Here is a 24,810-nt window from a genome sequence, read left to right as displayed (position 1 = left end):
GGAATGTTTAGTTTGGGAAAGAGATTAAGGTGGGGACATTATAGTGGTCTTCATATACTTGAAAGACTGCCATAAAAAAGATGGCGAACAGGTGTTCTCTCTTGCTACAGAGGGCAGGACAAGAGGCAATTGACTCAAATTAAGCATAGCAGATTTAGCTTAAATCTTAGAAAAACTTCTTAACTGTAAGAAAAGTAGGACAATGGAACAGACTGCCTAGGGAGGCTGTGGAAGCTCCTTCACTGGAGGTTTTAAAAGGGGACTGGCTAGCCATCTGTCTTGGATGGCTTAGACACAACAAATCCTGCATCTTGGCAGGGGGTCAGACTAGATCAGTGATTCTCAGCCATTTAGCACCCAGGACTCATTTGTAAATGTTTATGGCCTGTCACAACCCAGTAAATAGTCTGGGGGTGGAGGCCCTGTGGTGGTTTTGGTCAGGTCCTACCAAACCCCCCCCCCCCGGGGGGGGGGAGGGGTTGAGACCTGCCCGGCACTCACCCCACGTGACAAGCTGCCACGCAACTTTGTGAAACACTATGGTAACCCAGTTTTGGGTCCTGACCCACAGGTTGAGAAACCCTGGACTAGAGAACCCTTGTGGGTCTCTTTTCACCCTATGGTTCTATATTCTATGATTCAACCCACATCCCTTTTTGCCATTAGCTTCAGTGCCTGTGAGGAATACCAATATGCTGCAGCAGCAGAATCTAAGAGCCCGACAGAATATGATGGGAGCTGACAGTTTCAGGACCTCACAAACGATGCTCAGCATTGTCCCCGAAAGATCCTGTAGATTGGTGAATTCAAAATTAATCCGAGAAAAGCAACAAGAATGATTAGACTTCTAGAAAACATGACCTATGAGGGAAGGTTGAAAAAATTGGGTTTGTTTAGTCTGGAGAAAAGAAGACTGAGAGGGAACATGATAACAGTTTTCAAGTTCCAAGGCGAAGGGAGAAAAATTGTTCTCCTTAACCTCTGAGGATAGGAGAAGATGTAATGGGCCTAAATTCCAGCCAGAGCAGTTTAGATTGGACATTAGGAAAAACTTCCTAACTGTGAGGGTGGCTAAGTACTGGAATAAATTGCCTAGGGAGGTTGTGGAATCTCCATCACTGGAGATTTCTAAGAGCAGGTTAGACTAGCACCTGTCAGGGATGGTCTAGATAATATTTAGTCCTGCCATGAGTGCAGGGGACTGGACTAGATGACCTCTCAAGGTCCCTTCCTTTCCTATAATTAAATGATTTTATGAAAATATATTTAGGTTACATGTATAGCATCTGAGGGTATCTCCCAAACATATTTAGAATCTGGTTTTCAGAGAACAAAGCATGCCAGATAATAATTAGAGCTAGATTGTATATCAGGCCTAAGCTGTTTGACAGGGCTGTTTGAAACATGTGTTGTATGTGGGGAAAAAAAAGCTCTAAGCAGTTGAATCTTGTTCTGATGTGGCTTTTAATTTATTTTTTTAATTACTGTTGCTTGAGGCAGTCTAATTCTATTTTGGAACAAGGATATACATAATGTTTTGAATATTAAAATGTTGCAGTCAGAGTTCCTGAACCACAGAGTATCCGGTTGTTAAAAGATAATTGCTACAGTTAATCTAAACCTGAGTCCAAATTATATCAAAACAGTGAAAGTGAAAACTCCCTTTGCTTGTATATGGTGTAGGGTTGCCAAGTTTCCAGTTTTTCAAAACCAGACACTACAGGCCACTCTGCCACTTGCTCTTCCCTCCCCTGGGACTCACCTGCCACCTGCAGAGCTGGGATGGGAGGAGCTGACTTAGGGTTGCCAACTTTGGTTGGATGAATTCCTGGAGGTTTCATCACATGACATTATCTTTAATTAAAGATGAATCTTTAATTCCTGGAGACTCCTGGAGACTCCAGGACACTCCTGGAGGGTTGGCAACCGTAGTGCTCATGTGGAGCCTGCCTGCTTGCCCAACTGGGGCATGGTGCAGCAGAGTGGGGGTTGGTCCTTGGAGTGAGGGACAAGAAAGAGTGAGGATCCCTGGAACCTGCGAAGGCGGGATGGGTTGTTACAGGTGATGAGCCCAGCTGCTGGCTTCGCTCCTCAAACACTGCGTGCTTCTCTCCATCAGCTGAGCTCTTCTAGCAGCAGCTGCTCTTCCCACCCTCCCAGTGACAGAGGCCGATTGTGGTTACTGTGGTAACTGGACTTTTGGTGTCCGGTCAGCAGTACTGACTGGACACTGCACAGGTCCCCTTTTGACCAGACTTTCCAGTCAAAAACCAGACACCTGGCAACCCTAATATGGTGGCTAAATTGAATATTCTATATTTTATTTCATGTTCATATAAATGATGATGTGCCACTGTATGAGACCCAATAGCACAGGTGAGCAACTAAAATTAAGCTGCCTGCAAACCTGTGGTGCTATGTACAAATGTCAAATAACAATAAACAATAATTAATTAATTACTTAAGTGTTTGTATATTTGCCGAGCCAATCAATAGAGTTCTTATTGGCCAAATGGAGCTCTGGGAGTCACCGCTGAATTTGGTTAGCGGGCACTCCTCAACTATGTGATCTGTGCCACAGCTGCAGCTTGCCTTGTCTCGAAGACCCTAACGGTGCTGGCTGGCTTCACGGAGGCCTTGTCCAGTCCGGAATTGGTTAAGAAGAGCCCACTGATGATGTGGCAGGTCAAAACTGAGTGGGTGAACAGTAGGGTCTGTGACAAGGAACTGATTGGTGGTAAGCACCAGTCTCCTGCCACAGGGACTCTGTTGTCATGTCCTGGCATGGCAGCCTTGACCGCAGTGGGTGTTGTGATGAAAGACGTGTGGCTGGTGGGCTAAAAAGGTTGTTGAACAAGGGTAAATGTGGGTTGGCATGTACCTTCTCAAGCAGCTTGCCAGCTGCAATCTCCCTCCTGATGTAAGCGGGAGCAATGTGGCTCAGAACTGGAAGCCATAGAGAGTGAGTCAGTCGGCCACTTCCTGTGATGATGCGCATTGTTGAGTTGCACATTAACAAGTTTGTTGTGTGCCGACCCACTCCATACTGGCATATGAGTATGAGATGGCAAGGGCTGAGGTCCTTAGGGTTGGAGCATCCACTCCCCATGAAGAACCTGCCAGTTTGCTGAGAAGTTTGTTGCATGTCTTGACCTTCACTGCTATCTTGCTCAGGGGGGCTTTTGTATCTCATACTTCGGTTGAGGGTCACAGCTAAATAAACTGGGTATGCTTCATGCTTCAGTCTCTGGCCACTCATTATGATGTTTAGTTCCCTTTTCACACTGGCTTGGTGGAGGGTGCTAGAGACTCTCTTGCTGGTGCTAGGCTGAAGGTGCCATGTGTTGCAATAGTCGGCTAGCTTTGCAGCATCTTTGCAGGGCTGGAGCACCCAGGGGGGAAAAATAGTGGGTGCTTAGCACCCATCAACCACAGCTGTTCAGCAGCGCCACTGATCAGCTAATCAGGGGCGCAGCCAAATAGCTATTTGGCAGCTCAGGAAGGGAGTTGGGGGAGGGCGGAGAGTAGTGAGTGGTGAGCAGGAGACTCGGGGAGGGGGTGGAGCAAGGGCAGGGCCTCAGGCTGGACTGGGGGTGAGCAGCCCTGGGGGAAAATAAAAGGTTGGGGCTAGAACAGACCCTGAGGTAACCCATTCATCTGTTTTTTTCCAAGCACTTGTTTTCTCACCCACATGCACCCTGAATTATCTGTCTCGGAGTAGCAGGTCGATGGCATCAGTAACCCAGGATGGGAGCACGCTTGATGTTTTAACCAGTAGACCCATGTGCCCCACCGTATCATACGCTGCAGAGAGGTCAAGAAAAATAGTGCCTGTTTTCAGGTTTGTTTCTTTGACAACTGTTTTCAGTGAATGGGGTTAGTGCAAGTACTTGGTTGCATAATTAATGATCTCAGGCCTAAATGAAATGAGCTATAGAGACAATGCAAATTGTAAGAATATACAGGCAATAGGAAAGTATATCAGTGAGAGATTTGTGTGTGCACACAAACACTTAGGTATCTGGAGTATTTGTGCTCAGAACAGGCATAATTGATGCAGAATGCTTAGAACCCAGCTGACATATATAATACTTTGGAGGTAATGAAGTTGATTAAAAAAGAGAGAGCGAGGATAATAGGATTTAATCAGGGATTATAGTGCTCTTTGATTCTTCAGCTGTAGAAAATGCATTGGAATTACAGGTCATGTGTAGATTTGGTCGCAGCAGTAGAAGATTGAGAACAAGGAAGCTATTGATAAACTGCTTCTCTCTCACCATACCAGCTATTCTGTTTGCAGTGTTTGGAGGAGGAAAAGGCTGAAGGCTGGCTGCCCATCCCTCTCTTAGGTGGGGTCAGCAGATTCACGAGGGAGGAGGCTGACTTTTTTTTTTTTTCCAACACAGGCTTAAAAGGTAAGGAATCCATCACAATTTGCTGCAGAAATGACCCAAAATATTCTCCAGAGCACTAAGGGTCTTGGCCTAACGCACAGAATGTCTTTGATTTATTCCCCAAAAATGTTCCTTCATATATATATTTTTTTTTACGAAAAAGTAATCAAATTAACAAAGGCCAAATGACTTTTTAATTGCCAATTTGACCATTTTCACAAAGATAACAAAAAGTCTGTACATCCTGCAAGACGCATTAAAAAGCTGTAGAGAATACTTTACTTCCACAAACGCCGCCTAGGTTTCTTTAGGTTATCTCCACATCTCTTGGATACTTCTTAGATAATCCCTATTTTTTAAATTTGAATGAAGACGAGCAAATTACTTTCCAACAAAAAACAAACAAAAAGTCCTAATAAAAATCACAGAAAGCAGATAAGAAGCATATAATGGAATGTTTCTTTTGTGACAACACATTTTTGCTACCAACAACAAAGATACATTTCTATATTTAATGTTATGTGATAGTGTATCCCTTGCCTTCAGTGAAAGGAAATTATAAGTTATTAGATGCTTTAAAAAGCTAGAGGACATTAAATATATCAATAAAAGAAGAGAGAGGTCTGGGACTGATTTTATTTATTTATTTGGACTCAGAACAGGTGGAACACCCTACAGGATTTAAGTACTACCCCATGGTCAAATATGGTTTTCACCATGGTCCTTTGTAGTGAGGAGTATATAATTTAAGACAAACCACAGTCAATTATGGGGATGGAAAAAATAACTCCTTATTCAGGGAACGCAGGAAAATATTTTTATTTCTTCTGTTCTGCAACTACTTTTAATTTCCATTTGAATACTTACAGAAACAGCAACTGAAGACAATTAACGATGTTGGGGCTTCATTGCTTTACACAAAGTGCACGTTATTTGTGAAAGAATGCTCATGTGCTAACAATACAAGTCCTTAAAAATCATATGTTAATCATTTTGAACTGGAGGTAGACAAGGCCTATAGGAGAACGCTAATACATGAAGTGCAAACCCACATATATGCAGTTGCAACAATATACCTATTCCATAGGAACACCCATCGTGTACTCAGAACTAGAATTCATGTTGATTCTCAGAGCTTAATAAACGGTGCCTTTTCTTCAGTTTGCTACACTCAAAATGGTTGCCAGAAAGGAGCAACCACAAACGCAATTCAGCTGTTATTGCGGCATTTCACCAGTCTCTTCTGACTACATAGACAACTTTTACTCTTCGTTCCTTAAATTAGAACTGAACTTAGTGAGGTGTGATGTAAAACTCCAAGCCCACAAAAAGAGAGAGAGAAAACACGTGAGGATCAGATGAAGCGACCTCAGCAGTTTTTGAAAAGTTTATACAACAATTTTTGAGAAATCCCCATCCTTTTAAGATACATCTGACTATTATCCATGGTCATCACACCCCTACACATGTACCATTAGAACTCCCCCCTAAAAAAAATTGGTCAGTGCACCCTCAGAATATAAAGAGATCTGCAGTCATATTTCCCAGATCCTAAAGAGCAGCCTTGAGTGACCATAGCAAGAATGTTAATAACCGTTGATCTTTGGGGAAAGTATTATTATTATTACAGGCAGTCCTCGGACTTATGACACAGTTGGTTCCTGAAAATTGCATCGTAAGTCGAAACATCGGAACCGCAACACACTTCATTGCGGGACCGAGTGTCGTAAAGTCAAAACCAATTGTCGTAAGTCGAACCAGGGAGTCAATATAGAAATGTCATAAATGCCGTATGTGTTAATCATAAGTTGAATGTCATAAACTCGAGGACTGCCTGTATTTACATTTTTAAGTTCCCAGAACTGTGGACCCCAAAGGCTGGCACTGAAAAATCTTTGTGGGCTGGAGGAATAATTCAGTTGAGTCACGGAATGAATATATTCCCTTGGACTGTAATTGGCAAGACTTAATTATGCCTACAGCAGTAGCACTCAACATTGCAGAAATGAACAGGAAATTAGGGCATGTTCTCAGGACTTCTGGGGGTCAAGCACTTAATCCTCAAAGGAGTCACAGAGGGTCACAAATAATCCTGGACTGATGTCTATATACTGAAACTTGTATGATGCAAACATTGCACCACAATGTCAGGATGTCATTTCAGGATTATTCTGTAGCGCTCTGACACTCTGTTCAACATTAACTACTCTTTCCTCCTTCCGCCCAATCTTCCTCAATCCCCACCCCTCCCTCATGTAGACTTCTTAATTTCGGAGAGAGATGAGGAAGAATCAATTTGCTTGGTGCAAACTTATGTTTGAATTAGGCAGAGTAAGAGAAGCACTAATCAGTTATGGAGGAGACTCCACAAAAATAATAGATTTTTTTCAGTTCAGTCACTAATGGGAAAGATTAAATTCAGACCTGGGCCTTGAACATTTGCAGTACAGCATGTCCTGGTTTTCTATCTGTGGGAGTTACTGAGTCACTAGTGTAAGCTGGTGTAAATATATTGATGCCAGTGGAGTTGTCTGCTTATCCCAGGTCTGAATTTGGCTCACAGAGTTTATATTCAGTAATGCACATTGTAATGATCCACCAAAGGATGGGAGAAGGTAATTTATTGCCAGGTGGAGCCTTATGAGATTATAAATTCCCCACCCATTACCTCATGCAGCTGAATACTGGAACTTTCTCTGCATGTAGGCTTCTAACTGCAATAAAATGGTTCTGGTGTTGTGATGTGGTTTTTTTGTTTTTTTTGGTAAACCTTAAAAAGAGACAGTCTGAATCACCAACTGAGGGACTACCTGAAGCCTCCACCCTAGGAAAGGAAAATACTTAGGGTCAGATTCTGACACTCTTACACCGAGTATCATACTCCTCAAGAAGGCCTATAAGTTTACATGGGACTACTCAAAGATAAGGGTATCAAAATCAGTCTCTTATTTATATTTTAAAAAACTATAGAAGTACATCATGGCCCAGAAAATTAACCTCTCTTTTAGATTAAAATATTTTTAATAATATGATGCTGTATGTAATTATCACAATTAGAAAAAGTTATATGCGCTGGCACCAGATTCAAGATTTTTTAAAGGGGTATTTTTCCATACAGTGTCTGTGTTATGAAGACACCTTAAAATATACTTTGTTTTTATTATTTTCTGTATAACTTGAAAACAGTTTTATCTACATATAACAGCAACTGTCTCCCTGCCTGACTCTCTCTTTCTGATGGCAAGGTTCTTCGATTCTTACTGAGGAAATAAGTGCCACTGAAGTTAACGAAAGTTTTGCTCGAGTAAGGGAGGATGAGGACTGCAAATCTTACCAATCTGTTTCAGAGAGAACAGACATAAAAGAGCAGGTTTTAAATGTAACATTTTAAATCTCAGTGAGTAAACCAAAATCCAGCAATATATCTAACACTGATTTAATTTGATATGCCAACTCCTAAAAGTTTCCACAGAGAAGTTGTCTATTCATGTAGGCTTGGCTAGTATAATCCATTTGTGGGATAACCAGAGACTTCAGATGAAACCACAAAATTTAGAATTTAGAAAAAAAAGCCATGTATTTTATATATGATTTGATGAGTGTGGCAATGTAGCTGAGACTGATTCTAAGTGATCTAGTTTTTCATCTCCTGCACTCATATATTTGATTCTCTGGATCTCCATTTAATTTCATATAGATGTTCTCCACTGGACATCACACTTTGTTTTATATCTCACAGATATACCATTACACTAGCTACCCCACCCCTTTTAACATTCAGCACCTGGGTGAAAACTTATTAAAGTTAAGGGCCAAAATCTGCCATGTTGAAGATCTAATTGTGTGAGATGTTTTCATGGAACTCTGAGCAGCATGAGGACAACATAACTTACTTGAGCCTATATACTGAAATCTCTTACTCATGTATAGTACTGGCATGAGTTCTGGGGAATACTTAGTCCTGCCATAACTGGAGGGGAGTGGACTAGATGACTTCTCAAGGCCCCTTCCAGTCCTACTATTCTATAGTCCTTACTAGCATGAACAGCCCCAATGAAGGCCATAAGGCTTCATTAGGACTAATCCGTCTGACTAGGTAATAGCCCTACTGAAGTATTGTTGACCTTCAGTGGGTCTATTCATATAAAAACTACTCAGTATTAGGACCCCTGGCTAGTTATCCTTTCCAGAAGGACTGCATTTATGGATCTTGCTGAAACCAGGATTTCCCTCTCCAAGCATTTTGCCATCAAACGTTGTAATGTTTTAAAGTAGATTCTTCAGTGTAGGCATCATTTTTTATGTAACATACAGCCCTGTTGGAATAGAAGCATCATCATACCTCTTGTAAATGATTAATATACAGACCTTTACATGATGCAACTTCATTATGCTTGAGGGTAGGGTGGAAATAATTTGATGCTGCTAAAAGATGTAAAGATACATTTTATCCATTGGAATAATGACCTGGAGGTGCTGAGTATTAGTAATAGGAAATTAGGTATGCCAAATGTCCTAAATTGTAAAATATGTTCCAGTAAGGAGGGGGCCACTCTTGCAAAATAAAGTGGACCAAATGTATCCCTAATCTAACTGTGCTGAAGGGATGAATCTCCTCTAATAAGGGGGGAAGATGTGAGCAAAAAGATAGAAACAAAATATGGGGAATAGTGTATAGTGACATAACAAAACCACCAGTGCAACATATAACCTGATATTTCAGGTTTCAGAGTAGCAGCCGTGTTAGTCTGTATTCGCAAAAAGAAAAGGAGTACTAGTGGCATCTTAGAGACTAACCAATTTATTTGAGCATAAGCTTTCGTGAGCTACAGCTCACTTCATTGGATGCATTCAGTGGAAAATACAGTGAGCTCCCTGTATTTTCCACTGAATGCATCCGATGAAGAGAGCTGTAGCTCACGAAAGCTTATGCTCAAATAAATTGGTTAGTCTCTAAGGTGCCACTAGTACTTTTTTTTTTTTTTTTTTTTGCTGATATTTCAGATTAATTCATAGGGCATACATCACCACTCATCAACTACTGCCTTGTCTCTAATCTCCATTCTGGGGAGACATTTACTGAGAAGGTTCTTGTAATATCTGGAGTCATCAGTGTTGATTGATGCCTGTCCGTCTGTTTTTTTGCGGATTCGGTATAGTGAGGAGGCTGCACTGGTCTTCTTGTTGATCAACAATATCCTCTTAGTGATGAGCAAAGACCAGGTGTCCGTACTGACTCTATTAGATCTGACATCAACTTATTTTACTGCTGCTGTCATGTGTGCAGTCCTTGGCAGGGTTAATGGCACCTGACTGATTCTTTTCTCTCTGAGAAAACTGTAGGGTAGTCATGGACTTTATGATGGGGTTCCCTCAATGCTCATGGCACCTCCTCCTAGCCATCCTGGGGATTAGCTCTGCCAGGTACTGCGCCCTCCTCAGCAGTCTCTCTACCCATCTTCTTCTCTCAGTCTGCAGTCTCTCTCACTCTCAGAGTGGCAACTTCCAGTCTGTGGCTTGGCCCTCGGACAGCCTCACAACTCCCTCCTCTCAGGGAGTGACTGCAGCATCCCTTCCTGTAGCGCCCCCTGCTGCTCATCACTCCTGGCCTTTATACAGGCCCCAGCTGAATCTGCTTCTAATTAGTTGCTTGCTCCGTGGCTCCTCCTCTAGGTCTGGCCTATGGGGTTAATTGGCCTCCCTGGCCACATTAACCCCTTCCAATCCTGTGTGGTGTAGACACCCCATCACAGACTTGTCCTCCCGAAGGGCTCTCTTATGTGAAGTACCACAAATTTCTATTCATATGTTCCTCCTTTTCAATATGTATATGAAGCCACTAATGTAGTGACTTGGACTGATTTACAGTGTCACTAGCGCAGCTTTACATTTCTGTTTCATTGGTCTCAGTTTTTCAAGTTTCTGACCAAGATCCGGACAGGAAGCAACTAGTAGTGATATCAGGTTCTTCAGTTGAAAGTTAAGTGACTATCCTTCTGTGATGAGATTTACAGTCTACATTTTATAGTGCTCTAACTTGTTGGCTCAGAAGTGTGAAAAATCACCCCCCTGAGTGCAGCAAGTCTGAGCACTTTGAAGCGCTAGTGTAGACAGGCTCCGAGCGCTGGGAGCTAATCCCCTTGTGGAGGTGGATTACCACGCATGACCACACTCGCACTTCAAACCCCTGCCGCAGGAGCATTCCCATGACAGCGCTTTGAAATTTCCAGTGTAGCCATGCCCTAAGTCTCTACTTAACTTTTTCTGGATAGCTAGGTAGCAGGGCAAAGGGTGATTTTTTTTTTCCCATTTACACTTGGCTGGAAGGTAGCAATTCTTCCTCTCAGAAATGGATTTCACCACAGTTATCCAGATTGGATTACTACATTATGCTCTTGAGACTACACCTGAAGACCATTTAGACACTTCTGCCAGTGCAGAGTTTTGTGGTTGGAGCATATAACTGCTGGGCACTAGACACTTCACTGGCACTCAGTTTGTTTCAGAGTACAGTAACTCCTCACTTAAAGTCGTCCCAGTTAACATTGTTTCGTTGTTACGTTGCTGATCAGTTAGGAACATGCTCGTTTAAAGTTGTGCAGTGCTCCCCTATAACGTCGTTTGGCAGCCGCCTGCTTTGTCCACTGCTTGCAGGAAGAGCAGCCCATTGCAGCTAGCTGGTGGGGGCTTGGAACCAAGGTGGACCTGCAGCCCCCCTATCAACTCCTCGTTCCCCCAAGTTCCCTGTGCAGCAGCCGCCCAGCAGGCTATCAATTGCGGGCAGTTCAGCTGTCCCTCCCCCCACTGCCATGTGCTGCTCCTGCCCTCTGCCTTGGAGCTGCTCCCTGGAGCCTCCTGCTTGCTGTGCAGGGGTGGAAGTGGGAGGCTAATGTCAGGGTTTCCCCCTCCCCCATGCTCCTGCACCCTGCTTACCCCTTCTCCATAGAGTGGGGGGGATGGGACATGACAGGGCTCAGGACGGAGGGAGCTTGCGGCTGCTGTCTCAACTTGCTGATCTATTTAAAAAGGCAATGTAAAGGGGCAATACGCATCTCTGTCTCTGTCTGCCATGCTGTCTCCCCTCCCTCCATTCCTGCTGCCGTGTAGAGCGTGAGGCTACATCAACAACGTGTTAACCCTTGAGGGCTCAGCCGATTGCTAGTTCATCATTTAGCAGTAAGGCATTCCCTGGGAAATATCCCACCCTCTGACTCCACCACCTCAACCAAGCTTCACAATCATCATCGCTGTGTACAGTATTAAATTGTTTATTTAAAACTTATACTGTGTGTGTATGTATGTATATATAAAAATACAGTCTTTTGTCTGGGGAAAAAAATTTCCCTGGAACCTAAACCCCCTATTTACATTAATTCTTATGGGGAAATTGGATTCGCTTAACATCGTTTCGCTTAAAGTCGCATTTTTCAGGAACATAAATACAATGTTAAGCGAGGAGTTACTGTACAAATAATGTGTTGATTTTAATCTGTAAGGTCCTTATAGCTTGGGTCATGAGTTTCTGAGAGATTGCCTCTTTGTGTTTTTTCCCAGCAGTTGAGATCAGCTGGGACCCTCAAGCTAACAGTCCCCATCTGGATCCTGGATGTTCTCAGTTAAGGCCCCTCAGATTTGGAATTTGCCTTCAGTTTGGTGTTCATTGTCCACAAACACACACATCTGCATGTCTAATGCAGCAGGCACAAGTGATGCTGAACAGGATCCTGGACATGGGCAATGTTCTGCATACAGCAAAGAGGATGAGAACCCCCAAGAAGGGACAAGAGAAGAAGAGCAATCTTGCTGTGAATTGTTTCCCTCAGTGCCCCCTAGTTCAGGTGCAAACTGTGTATGGTCTGGAGAATATATGTTCTCTTCACATATTTTATTTCTTCCATTCCCTGCCTTGAATAAGCCATCAGAGATAGTGGGTATGCTCTGCCCCTCCCTGCTGTACACCTCACATATAAGGACATCATGTCAGCAAGCCAGGAGTAGCACCCAAGTCTTAGCTTGTCTACATCTAGGCGAGGTGCCCAGGGAATCTACTTTAATGAGCAGTGTAAGTAAGAGTCCACAGATCATTGTCTTTCATAACTTTTTTTTAATTTAAAAAGGTACTGTCCTATTTGTAATCCATTTCTAATTTTCTTCTCGGGTATTGCTACTGGACTAATGGTTTTCTCCTTTTGTGGTTCCTTCCTAGGTGCCATCCTTGTCAGTGATAATAGCCCTGCTCCTACACAAAGATTGCTCACCCGGCCTCTGCATCCCACCCAACATGTTTGCCTTATAACCTTTCATTCCCTTCCAGTAATGTTCTCTGGGCTTATGTTGCTCCCTTTGTGGGGCAGGGGAGTTAATGGTGTATGGGGCAGTGAGTACATTTTTTTTAGGATGTTTAGGGAGGGGTTGACTGGAGCTAATATTGTGTGTCATCCCTGTTCTGAGTTCTCTAGTTAAGCCCAAATTACAGGTGAAAATGTTTCTTTGAGTGGGGGTTGGACCATTTGGACAGTCCCCAGTAATTTAAAAGCAGTTTGGCCTATTGCTTTCTATTATCCCTTTGTTCTGGGTGGATGCATAGAGTTTTGGTATGGGTAGGAAACGGTGAACCCATGTATCCCACCTGTGTGTGTAATTTCAGCCCTGTATAGGGAAACATGTGAAAAACAGTTGCTCCTCCTGACTTATGCCATGTTGTCAACTCTCACAATATTATTGTGGTTCTTGGGAGATTTGGTGTTTTCTTAGTCTGCGTTCCTGGATGCATGTGATTAAGTAAGACTCTCTCTGCATTTATTTACAAAAAATGTAAGTTTCTAGACATCATGACTGTGGAGAAAAGCTTGAAAATGTGACCCAAGTGTATCCTAGAGTCTAAAAAACAGATGGCAAATGAAAACAACTCAATATGTGTTATTTTTTCAACCAAAATGTGATTTTTTTGTGGCTACACTCATCAGCCATGGGATGCTGTTCTGAGAATGAGCACTGCTGGGAAGAGATGGGATCCATCTGACCAAGAAGAGGAAGAGCATCTTTGTGTTCCAACTTGCTAACCTAGTGACAAGAGCTTTAAACTAGGTTCAAAGGGAGAGGGTGACAAAAGCCCACAGGTAAGCATAAAAAGATTACCTGAATAGAAGGCTAGATATGGGGAGGAGGCATGGAAAATTACAATAGGGTCAGGGGCACACAAGAGGGAAATCAGTGAGGGAATCTGCTCAACATCTTAACTGTCTATCCATCAATACAAGGAATATGGGGAATAAAGAGGAAGAACTGGAACTATTAGCACATAAGCTCAATTATGTCTTAATTGGCATCATAGAGAGGGGGATAAATCTCATGACATATTGGTATAGAAGAGTATATCTTGTTCAGAAAGGACAGGCAGGGAAAAAGAGAGATTTGCATTATGCATCAAGAGTATATATACCTGTTTTGAGGTCCAGAAGGAGGTGAAAGGCAGGCCAGTTGAAAATCTTTGGGTAAAGTTAAAAGGGAGAAAAATAAGGGTGACATCATGGTAGGTGTCTACTACAGACCAGCAAATCAGGAAGAAAAGGTGGATGAGGCATTTCTAGAACAAACACCACAAATATCCAAAACCTAAGATCTGGTAGTAATAGGGGGGCTTTAACTACCCAGACATCTGCTGGAAAAATAAGGAAAAACACAAAATTTCTAATAAATTCTTGGAATGTCCTGGGGACCACTGTTACCTCTAAGCTGTGCGTGTGTCTGCGTGCACACAGATCCTAAACCCCGTGCACATGGCGGAACACTGCACGCACAAAAATTTGCACAGAAGCACAACAATTTGCACAGAAGAAATTTTTTGCGCACACGGCCTGTCAAAAATTTGCACAGAAGAAATTTTTTGTGCACACAGCCTGTCAAAAATTAGAGGAAACGTTTCTGGGGACCATTTCTCGTTTTAGAAAATGGAGGAAGTAACCAGGGAGACAGCTATTTTAGACTTCATTCTGACCAACAGGGATTAATTGGTAGTGAATCTGAAGATGGAATGCAATTTGGGTGAAAGTGATCATGAAATGATAGATTTCATGATTCTAAGGATAGGAAGAAGTGAGAGCAGCAGAATAGGGACAATGGACTTCAAAAATGCAGTCTTTAACCAACTAAAAGAACTATTAGGTAAAGTCCTATTGGAAGAAAATCTAAGAGAAAAAGGAAGTAAGGATAACTGGCAGTTTCTCAAGGAGACAATATTAAATGCAACTGCAAACTATCCTGATGCAAAGGAAAAATAGGAAGAATAGTAAGAGGCTAATAGGGCTCCATCAAGAGCTCCTTAATGACCTGCAAATCAAAAAGAAATCTTATAAAAAATGGAAACTTGGACAAATTGCTAAGGAGTAGTACAAAATAATAGCACAAACATGTAGGGACTAACTTGGAAAGGCTCAGGTACAAAGTGAGTTACACCTAGTAAAGGATATAAAAGGTAATAAGAAGAGGTTCTAAAAATACATATGGAGCAAAAGAAAGACAAAAGAAAGTGTAGGTCCTCTACTTAGGCAGGAAGGAGAGTTAATAACAGCTGACTTCAAGAAGGCTGAATGATTAATGCCTATTTTGCTTCAGTCTTCACTAAAAAGGCTAATTGTGACCAGATACTCAACACAATTGATATTAACAAATAGGGGGAAGGAACACAAACCAGACTAGGGATAGAACAGGTTAAAGAATACTTTGAAAAATTAGATGTATTCAAGTCATCAGGGCCTGATGAAATTCATCCTAGGGTACTTAAGGAACCAGTTGAAACAAACTTGGAACCTTTAGTGATTATCTTTGACAACTCCTGGAGGACGAGTGAGGTCCCAGGGGACTGGAGAAGAGCAAACATAATGCCTATCTTTAAAAAGGGGAACAAAGAGGTCCAAGTGAATTACAGACTAGTCAGATTAACTTCAATACCTAGAAAGATGTTGGAACAAATTATTAAACAATCAATCCGAAAGCACCTATAGGAAATAAAGTAATAAGGAATAGCCAGCATGGATTTGTCAAGAACAAATTATTACTGAGATGGCAATTTCCTTCAGTATCCTGAACAAACCTTACTGAATTAAATTAAACCTTACTGAGTTAAATTTGAATATTTTCGAAGTTCATTGTATTAAAAATGCAAATATTTATGCATAATTGTGGGATTTTATGTAATGTTTAGAATCCTGGGAAATGTTATGAGCATCAAAGCACGATTTGAAATAATGGGTTAAGATAAGAATGAACTTTTAAAGTTAAGTAGGTTTCCCAGAAAATCTCTAGGAGGAGGAATATGCAAGTACACCTATTTTGGTTGTAGAAGAACTCAGCCTTTTGAAGCTTCATCCTGAGGAGGACACTTTTTGTCGGTTAATCACCTGTTCCGTGAAGATAGTTTTATTGAGGGGGGAAAAGTTCTATTCTAACAGATTCATAAGTGTTCTTGTTCTGAGCTAACAGCTGTGATGAACTTGTAACCACTGAAAAGCCCATTGGTGGGGTTTGAAGGACTGTTCACCAGCCAGAGACCTTGTTGGAGTCAGGGGGTGACCTCTGGTATGCTTATTAGCATGTGTGTAAGTTCTCTTATTGTTTTTAGTATGTTTTGTCTTTAATGGTTTTACCTTAAGAATAAGTGTGCTTGCTTAGAAAGAACTATGTGGTAACTTGACTACGGCAATTACACCATTTACCGTGTCTGAGGAGAAAAGTAAAGCAGTCCTGCATTTTCATTGTCTTTACTGGAGAATTCATTGTAGGCAGGGAACTATGCAGCCTGGAAATACCTCTGCCAAAGAGAAGCAAAAGCTTGGGAGCTGGAAACCTAACAGTGGGTGCCCTTGCCGGACCAAATTGGGGGACTGCAGATTCAGTTGCCCTGGACTGTGACACAAATCATGTCAAACCAACCTAATTGCCTTCTTTGATGGGATTACTGGCTTAGTGGATGGGAAGAAGCCATAGACATGATATATCTTGACATTAGTAAGGTTTTAGACAAAGTCCAATTTATCATTCTCGTAAGCAAACTATGGAAATATGGTCTTGATGAAATTACTGTAAGAAAAGGGGCACAACTGGTTGAAAGACCATTCTCAGTAGTTATCGTAAAGAGTAGTTATCAATGGTTCATTGTGAAACGGTGAGGGTGTATCTAATGGGGATTCACATTCACTATCCACATCTACTACCAACATTTTCATTAATGACTTGGATAAGGGACTAGAGCGTAGGAGAATATACTTATAAAATTTGTGGATGACAGCAAGCTGGGAGAGGTTGCAAGCACTTTGGAGGACAGGGTTAGAATTCAGAATGACCTTCACAAATTAGAGAATTGGTCTGAAATCAACAACGGGACATTCACTAAAGACAAGTGTAAAGTATTATACTTAGAAAGGAAGAATTAAATGTTCAACTACAAAATGGGGACTGACTGACTAGGCAGTAGTACTGCAGAAAGGGATCTGGGCATTATAGTGGATCACAAATTGAATGTGAGTCAACAATATGATGGAGTTGTGAACAAGGCTAATATTCTGGAGTGTATTAAGAGAAGTATTGCATGTAAAATGCAGGAGGTAACTGTCCAACTCTACTTGGTACTGGAAGGTCTCTGCTGGAGTACTGCGTCCAATTCTGGGGGGCCATGCTTTAGGAAAGATGTGAATAAATTTGAGAGAGTCCAGAGGAGAGCAACAAAAATGAAAAAAGGTTTAGAAAACCTGACCTATGAGGAAAGGTTAAAATAAACTGGGCGTTTTAATTGTGAGAAAAGAAGACTGCAGGGAGGGAGGGGGCAGGACGTGATAACGGTCTTCAGGTATTTTAAGGACTGTTTGTGACAGAGAGGCCCATTTCTAGTTCACTACTCACATGTCAGACCTGACAAGAGCTGCTGACACAAAGACATCATTGGAAAACCTGTAACTCACAGATCATTAATATTCTTCCATGAAGTATGCATGGGATGTATACAAAAAGTTATGAATTATGTGCTAGAATATGTGCTTGGACACTTCTGGGCACATTGTTTTGGAAAAATTTGGGACTGGGAATGTGTTGCCAACTTGTTAACCCAGGCTGGTAGAGACCAGGGAGTGTGAGTGGTGTGTTGCTGTCAGGCTCCTGGAGTCAAAATTGCTGATTCAGGACTGCACAGCGCGCACACACGCTCAGAGTGTGACCTACATGATTATCTGCTGGCGTCCAGGCTGAGAACCACAGCAGCAGAGCATTCTGAGGCACTCGGAATTACAGGGCAGGCAGCAACAGAACCCCTGTCTCGCTGGATTGCATCCCAGAATGTGACACTGTTATAAAGAGGATGGTAATCAATTGTTCTCCATGTCCACTGAAAGTAGGCCAAGCAATAATGGGCTGAATCTACAGCAAGGGAGATTTAGGTTAGATATTAGGAAACCTTCTAACTATAGGGTTAGTTGAGCTCTGGAATAGGCTTCCAAGGGAGGTTGTGGAATCTTCATCATTGGAAGTTTTCAGAACAGGTTGGACAAACACCTGTCAGGAATTAGGTTTACTTGGTCCTGCCTCAGTGCAAGGGGCTGGACATTAGGACTTTGGGAGGTGCCCGCCAGTCGTTCATTTTTATGATTATATTAATGCTGGGAGATCTGCAATGCTAGTTATGTATGACTGGCTCCTAACTTTCCTCAGCAGGTAGAGGGGGTCTATGGGTGCTTCTGAAAATCCTTAAGGGATGCCTTAAGGGTGCACACAGCACCCAGGGTCACCAGGGAACGTGGAGGAATCACCTGCCTTTAACTGCGCAGCTTTTGGGGCACACCTGCTTTTGAAACACTGCGCTAAATTTCCACTTCACCCTCCTCCATTCAACCCCCACCCCTCTTTCCCTTCCCCCCTCCAGCTGCCCTTCCTGCGGGGAAACTGCCTCTCCCTGGTGGGTGCAAGCTGTAGAAATGACAGGGTTGAGAGCACAGGGGCTTGCCAGACTCCCAGCTGGAGGTTCAGGCTCCGCTTCCTGGAAGGGGCGGCTGGGACTCCTGCCCCACGGTGCTCAGACCAACCCCTCCAGCCCCGCACCCTGAGGGGATGCGGTGTGGGCCACGGGCCGGGCGGCCGCTGGTCTTCTAAGCAGAGCCCACCACGGTCCCAGCTGCCTCTCCCCTCCTGGGGCCAAGTCCATGCCCGGAGGGGGAGGGGCTTCTGGGGCCAGCTGGTGCCCTGGGAAGCGGCTCAGCCCCCGGCTGTTTGCGGTTCTGGCTGCAGCCCCGGCGGTGTCCCTGGTGGTTCGGGCTGCGGCGAGGGGCCGGGCCAGCCTGGCGAGCTGCAGCTCCGCTGGGCGGGCGTGGGAGGTCTGCAGTAGCTGTTGGCGGGTCCGTAGAGCCGGCTCAGACACTGCTTGATTTAGTACGCGGCACGCGCAGCCCCACCCGGCACCGCCGCTTAAAGCCCCAGGACGGATCCTCCCCCTCCAGCCCCACAGAGAGGGGGCTCTCGCCTCTCGGGCACTGCGGGAAGGGGGCGGAGCATGGGTCATAAGAACCGCCCCCCTCCCTACCTCTAACCAATCTCCTCTTTGGGCTGGGGGTGCACGGGAAGGGGGAGGGGAGCCCTTATCTCCTATGCTCCGCCCCTCGCCCTGGGGCCGACTAAAACAGTCTGTGGGCTGGGCTGGGCTGGAGAGGATGGGACCCGCAGGACAGGCTGCTGCTGCATGAGACGGGCGGGGACGTGGGAGGCAGGCTCATGCTGAGAGCACTTTGGGTCAGGCTGCTCCATTGCTGCCCATTGCCCCTCTTGGTAGGATCTGCCTGTCCGTGCTCAGCAAGCCCTGCCGTCTGCCTCTGCCGCGCAAACCAGGTACGCGCCCAGGCTGGCTCCAGCGGGCGAAAGCGATTTCGCAGGTAGTTCGCGAGGAGCTGCAGACGCTGTGTCACAGCCCCTGGATCTGCTTTCTGTTCGTGCCGTGCTCGCGGCTCCATCCAGGCAGGGGTACAAGAGGCAGCGATCGCATGGGAAGGGAGCTGGCTGGGTACGGGCTCCGCGGGGGCCTCCGCTCTCAGACTGGGCACATGTTGAGGTGTTGGGAGAGGTAGGAAGCTGTCTCTTGTCGCCGCCTCCGTAGCTCCCACACCACATGGGGACCAGCCCTGCTGTCCTGGTTCAGTCAGTACGGAGGGAAGCAATTCTGAAACCAGTGGGCGTTTTGCTTGAATGATTAAGGACTGCAGGGATTTGGGTTATAAACTGATGACATGAACTGGGGTGATACTTGAAGCACAGGGGAGCAGAGACCTCCCTGTATATCTTTTAGTTTCATTCTGAGGAGAGAGTAAGTGGGGGGGAGCTTGTCTTTGAGTGGCAGGTGCAGATTTCAGGACTGGCCTAAAATCTGTGACTAGTTACAGACTTTTTTAAAACATGCAGCCAGTTTTCCTCTATTGAAGAGGCTGCCTAGAGGGGTAGGGATTGAAATAACCTTGGAAAAGTGCAAGTGTAAATCTTATGTAATCTATGCATTTACCAAAACAGAAATGGGACTGGAATGTGTTACTGATGGATTTCTCACTAGTCACAAAAAGAAAAGGAGTACTTGTGGCACCTTAGAGACTAACCAATTTATTTGAGCATAAGCTTTCGTGAGCTACAGCTCACTTCATCGGATGCATACTCTGAAATAACTCGGCTGTTACTCTGAAACCTGTCACTAGCCACAGTGTTTGCATGTGCACTGGGTTGTACAAGCATGACTTTCTGGCTCAGTTTATTTGAACAAGATGATACGATCGATATAGCATCATAACCTTTTAGTCTCCTAGTTCTTTTTTCTCCTGTTTATAGTTGAAAAACAAGCCACCTCTTTTGTGCAAATTTAAACCTGTTTGGTAGCTAGCTTCTTAGTACAGGAATACAGAAATTTCAATAATAAATAATCTAGTTACAGTATAATTAGCAATTCACATTCTCAAAGCACTGTGCAATGTATTTATAGCACAGGCTATTTTAGTTTTATAATTCTCCAAATCACTTGGTAAGACAATTCCTTTCTGTGGGCCATCTCTAATGGTTATTATTATTTGTATGGTTATATATATTCAGTGTAAGAAAGGTTATCAAATTCTAGCCTTCAGTTACTTCATTTTTATGCCAGTTTCTGTGATGTGATTTCTCTTCTCTAAAATTATATATACAGTTACCAAAACTAGAACCATACCTATTGTAATGTGCTAGTACTGATACCAACTGTTCAAAGGAAATGTTTCTAAGGGCATGTCGACACCATTTAAAGCAGAAAAAGTCCCCTTTTGGCGCAAAAAATGTGGGAGCTTCTTCACTTGACAATGACTTTTTGTGGTGAAACTCAGAAGTTTCACTGCAAAAAGAAAACCACCTCCGTGAGAGGCATACAGCTCTTACCGGGGATGCTTTTGCGGTGGTGTGCAAGTGAAGACACGTTCTACGTAAACATAAGAATTACTGTATTGGATCAGATCAGTAGTTTGTTCAGTCCAGTAATGTATCTCAAACAGTGGCAAATAATGGATTCTTCAGAAGAAGGTGTAATAAAGCCTGCAATAAACAATTATAGAATAACATACAAATAAGGAAATTTTTTTCACCATGGCTGTAGGTAGAGAATAAGTCTTCCCTCTACAAACCAGTGATACATATATGTGATGCTTTAGAAGGGTTGGTTTCACAAAGCTGAAAACAGGTATGAGCCAAATCAGTTGGATAAAAGAAGTTAACAGAAAAATGTGAATGATAACTGGGATTTGTTTAAGAACATTTTACCAGCCTCCAAAAAAGTTAAAATCCCTCAGTGGAGAAACAAGGGTGCACTGATTAAAAAAACAACTTGGTTACAGTGGAAGTGAAGGCATCTATACAAATAATTTTTATAATCTAGCTATAGATATAAACACATGGAAAAAACTCAGTGTTGACAGTAATATAATATAAATGAGAAGCTAGGAATTGTAGAAAATTGCTAAGGGAAGCAAAACAACACAATGGGAAGAGTTAAGGACAGTAAGGAATTTTTAAAATATGTTAGGAACAAAAGGAATCCTAACAGTATTGGTCCATTACTAGATGGAAATGGTTGAATTGTCAATAATGCAGGAAAGATGGAAGTGTTCAATAAATATTTCTGTTCTATATTAGGGGGAAAAACAACCATTTCCATTCTAATAGTAACTTGGGAGGATGTTAAACAATAGTTACTATTAGACATTTTAAAATTGACAGGTCTGGGTAACTTGCATCTAAGAGTTCTAAAAGAGCTGGACCATGAATATTGATTTCCTGTAACTCTAGGAACACGGGCAAGTTTCAGAAGACTGGAAGAAAGCTAATGTTATGCCAATATTTCGAAAGGGTAAACTGAACAACCTGGGTAAATATAGGTCTTTCCATCCTGTCCTGGGTAAATATAGGTCTGCACAAAATAATGGAATGGCTGATATGGGACTTGATTAATAAAGAATTAAAGGATGGTAATGTAATTAATGCCAATTAACATGGATTTATGGAAAATAAATCCTGTCAAACTAACTTGATTTTTTTTTATGAGATTACAAATTTGGTTAACAAGGTAGGACTAGATGATCACAGTGGCCCCTTGTGGCCTATTAGTCTATGAATCTTCACTGAGCTGTCCACAGTGATGCCCAAGTGTTTTTCCTGAGCTGTTAATTTAGAACCGAGTTAATTTAGAGCCACTAAGGTATATGAGTAGTTCAAAATACTCCTAAAGTTCGTTGCCTTGCATTTGGCCACATTGATTTTAATCTGCCATCATATTACCCATTCATCTAGTTTTAAGTTTTGCTGAAGCACCTCATAGTTTTAAACTGAAAGATTAATTAATTTTATGGATTAAGGATGACATTCCTTTGACTTGCATAAAGTTCCAGTGTTTGGGCTCTATGAGGGTGGAGTGCGGAGAAGCTGGGAGATGAAATCCACCACCTAGCCCAGGGTCAGAGTTGCAGGGCAGCCTGATGTGCAGCCCAAACAGGGCTTAAGTGGTGTAGATGGACTTGCATGGCCATCTGCACCACAGATGAATGTTTCTCTTTGAGTCAGATGTGGTTGTAAGTAGTCATTGCTACTCATCCGAAGTAAAACCTCATGTGAAAAAGATCATTTAAGTAGATTACTGTGCTGAGACAGTAGCATGTTGATGTGTCAAATGGAAAGTCCAAGTTTTTGGAGTTTATTTGTAACCCTCGTCCATGACTTAGAGAATAAAATGAATCCTGGCTGACTTCTAAATGATACTGCATAGAACTGGACTGGTTATAGCACTGAGCAATATACTGTGCAGAGCAAAATTGCATTGGCGGGGCATGGACAAAATGACCTAATAGATGGAAAAGACCTCTAATTTCTATGATACTGGAGTACTGTGAGATGTACAAAGGAAACTTTTCTTCCATTAATCTGTATAGGCATTGGCCTAAAGTAATACTGATTGGTTTAGTTTTCCAGGGTTGTTGCAAGCAGATAGAAACCAGGGAGGTGAGGAGTGTTGATGATACTGAGTAGTGAAATGAATAGAAATAAAGCATTATAAAGCAAATAGATATCAACTTTCTAGTATTTTATGCAGTGTAAATCATTCCAATGAAGGATAAGATGATTCATCTCTTTTTCAATGTGTTATGCTGTAATGAAACAAGTTCTTAAATGGTAATGTAAAAAATTAAAAACAACTCTAAGAAAAACATTTTGGCATTGGAGTCGACTGGCATGAAAACGTAAATCCACTATAATTTACAACTGACATAGAATGCAAGGAAATTTGTTTTGAAATTATATCTCTGGTCTCATGAAAAATAAAATTTTAACTCATATTAATGAGACTTATTTTAGAGAATTACTTTGAATTCATTATCCGTTCAAAGTAAACTCTTTTAAGCAAGCCTCACATTACTATCTAGAAAATTTATATTTCTGCATTACATCAGTATTTGGTTTGGTCAGAAAGTCCTTTATACTTGAGGTCCTGAGTATCCCTGAGATTATTATTTGGTTGTGGCAGTGCCTGGAAGTCAGAGTCCCATTGCATTAGACACTATAAACATAATAAAGGGATAGTCCATGCTTTCCGTCCCATGTTTTAATCTGGCTGTTTAATGTGTTGGAATGTCCCTAGATGTGTTTGTCTGAGGACAGGACATTCTCATTAGAGGGCCTGGGACTCTGAAATATAATACACGTTCCATGGGTGGCCAAAACCTAAGTTTATCAATTTTCAGAACATAATACATGGGTTAATTGGAGGGGGAAAATTGAATTGTTGGAGTGGGCAGAGTCCCAGTTTTTGTGGGTGGATTTTGCTTTAGTGTTGATATTTGGTAAATTTGTAGTGTTTTGTATATGTTTTAAAGATTATTTACAATACCCAGATCACAGGCTAAGTACATTTTATTAGTTGAAATAAATACATAAAATGTTTGGTTTGCATTTTCCAAACTATCTTTATATACTTCTCTTCCTTTTGTATAACAAACCTTTAGAGTTGTGGCGATGATAAAACGTGTTCTTTCTTGCTTGAGCACAGTTATACCCTACATCAACAATAGCTTAACAAAATTGAACTCCAGCTTGAGAATAAGCCAACATTTTTTAAAGCATACCTTTATGTATTTTCCAAAATGTTTATAACAATCTGTACTTTTCTTCATGAAACAGAGTTAATGGTTTCCAAAAATTTAATCTCCAGTGTCCACGATTGTAGCATTTTTGCTCTGTATTTTTCAAATGTATATATGAAAGTGGGTTGACAGAAAAGATAAATACTGTTTCTGTGGCAATTACTTGCAAAACACAGAATTATCAATTCGTAAGTGGACAGCTGATATGTCTTCATAACAACCAGACCAGAGTGCATAAGGTCTGTTCCTAGGTGGTGCTAAGCAACCACATTTCCTATTGACCTCAGTAGAAGTTGCAAAAGCTCAGCACCATAGGCATAGTTAGACTTCTATATTTGGGGGGTGGCTCCAGTGAAGCCAACTGTGGGGGAAATTCCCCAGTGTGGGGGAAATTCTGTGCCTGTCCACAGGGGCACCGTTTCAGATTGGGCAGGGGGGTGCAACATTAATTGTGATTCGAGGGGCTACTTAGGCAACTGAAAACTCTAGTATTTTTGCATATAACAACTTAGAAATATCTGACAGGAGTATTGTATCTAATTTCTATATCAAGAAAGAAAATTAAATAAATAATAGCTCTAATACAAGACATGTCAGAACATCTTGTTCTTGTATTAACATCTTGTGACAAGTGACTTGTGGGACACTGGTTAGGTTTAAAATTGTAATGTATATTCTTACTCAGATACTCTTGAATTCATCTTTCTTAAACATGGGAGACCAGATGAGGTTTCATGAGTGCCTCA

The 24,810-nt window shown here is 42.3% G+C and overlaps 1 protein-coding gene and 1 long non-coding RNA gene across 4 annotated transcripts in view; both read left to right on the top strand.

The window, feature by feature from the left end:
- Nucleotides 1-4,146: 4,146 nt before the first annotated feature.
- LOC122465330 lies at nucleotides 4,147-13,322 on the top strand. The gene is made up of 3 exons (XR_006290079.1): nucleotides 4,147-4,415; nucleotides 11,952-12,456; nucleotides 12,601-13,322. It is a non-coding gene; the product is annotated as an uncharacterized LOC122465330 (long non-coding RNA).
- A 5,717-nt stretch (nucleotides 13,323-19,039) lies between these two features.
- Nucleotides 19,040-24,810, top strand: part of LOC102937775 (collagen alpha-1(XXI) chain) — a 193,904-nt gene continuing 188,133 nt past the window's right edge. For all 3 annotated transcript variants that reach the window (XM_037894224.2, XM_043542389.1, XM_043542388.1), the window contains exon 1: nucleotides 19,040-19,259. The gene's annotated coding sequence lies outside the window, so the exon portion shown is untranslated. The remainder of the gene's footprint in view (nucleotides 19,260-24,810) is intronic.

The sequence above is a fragment of the Chelonia mydas genome, chromosome 3, assembly GCF_015237465.2.
Source record: "Chelonia mydas isolate rCheMyd1 chromosome 3, rCheMyd1.pri.v2, whole genome shotgun sequence".
Classification (NCBI taxonomy): Eukaryota; Metazoa; Chordata; order Testudines; family Cheloniidae; genus Chelonia; species Chelonia mydas.
Note: the sequence above shows the minus strand (reverse complement) of the source record. Positions and strands in the feature narration are given on the sequence as shown.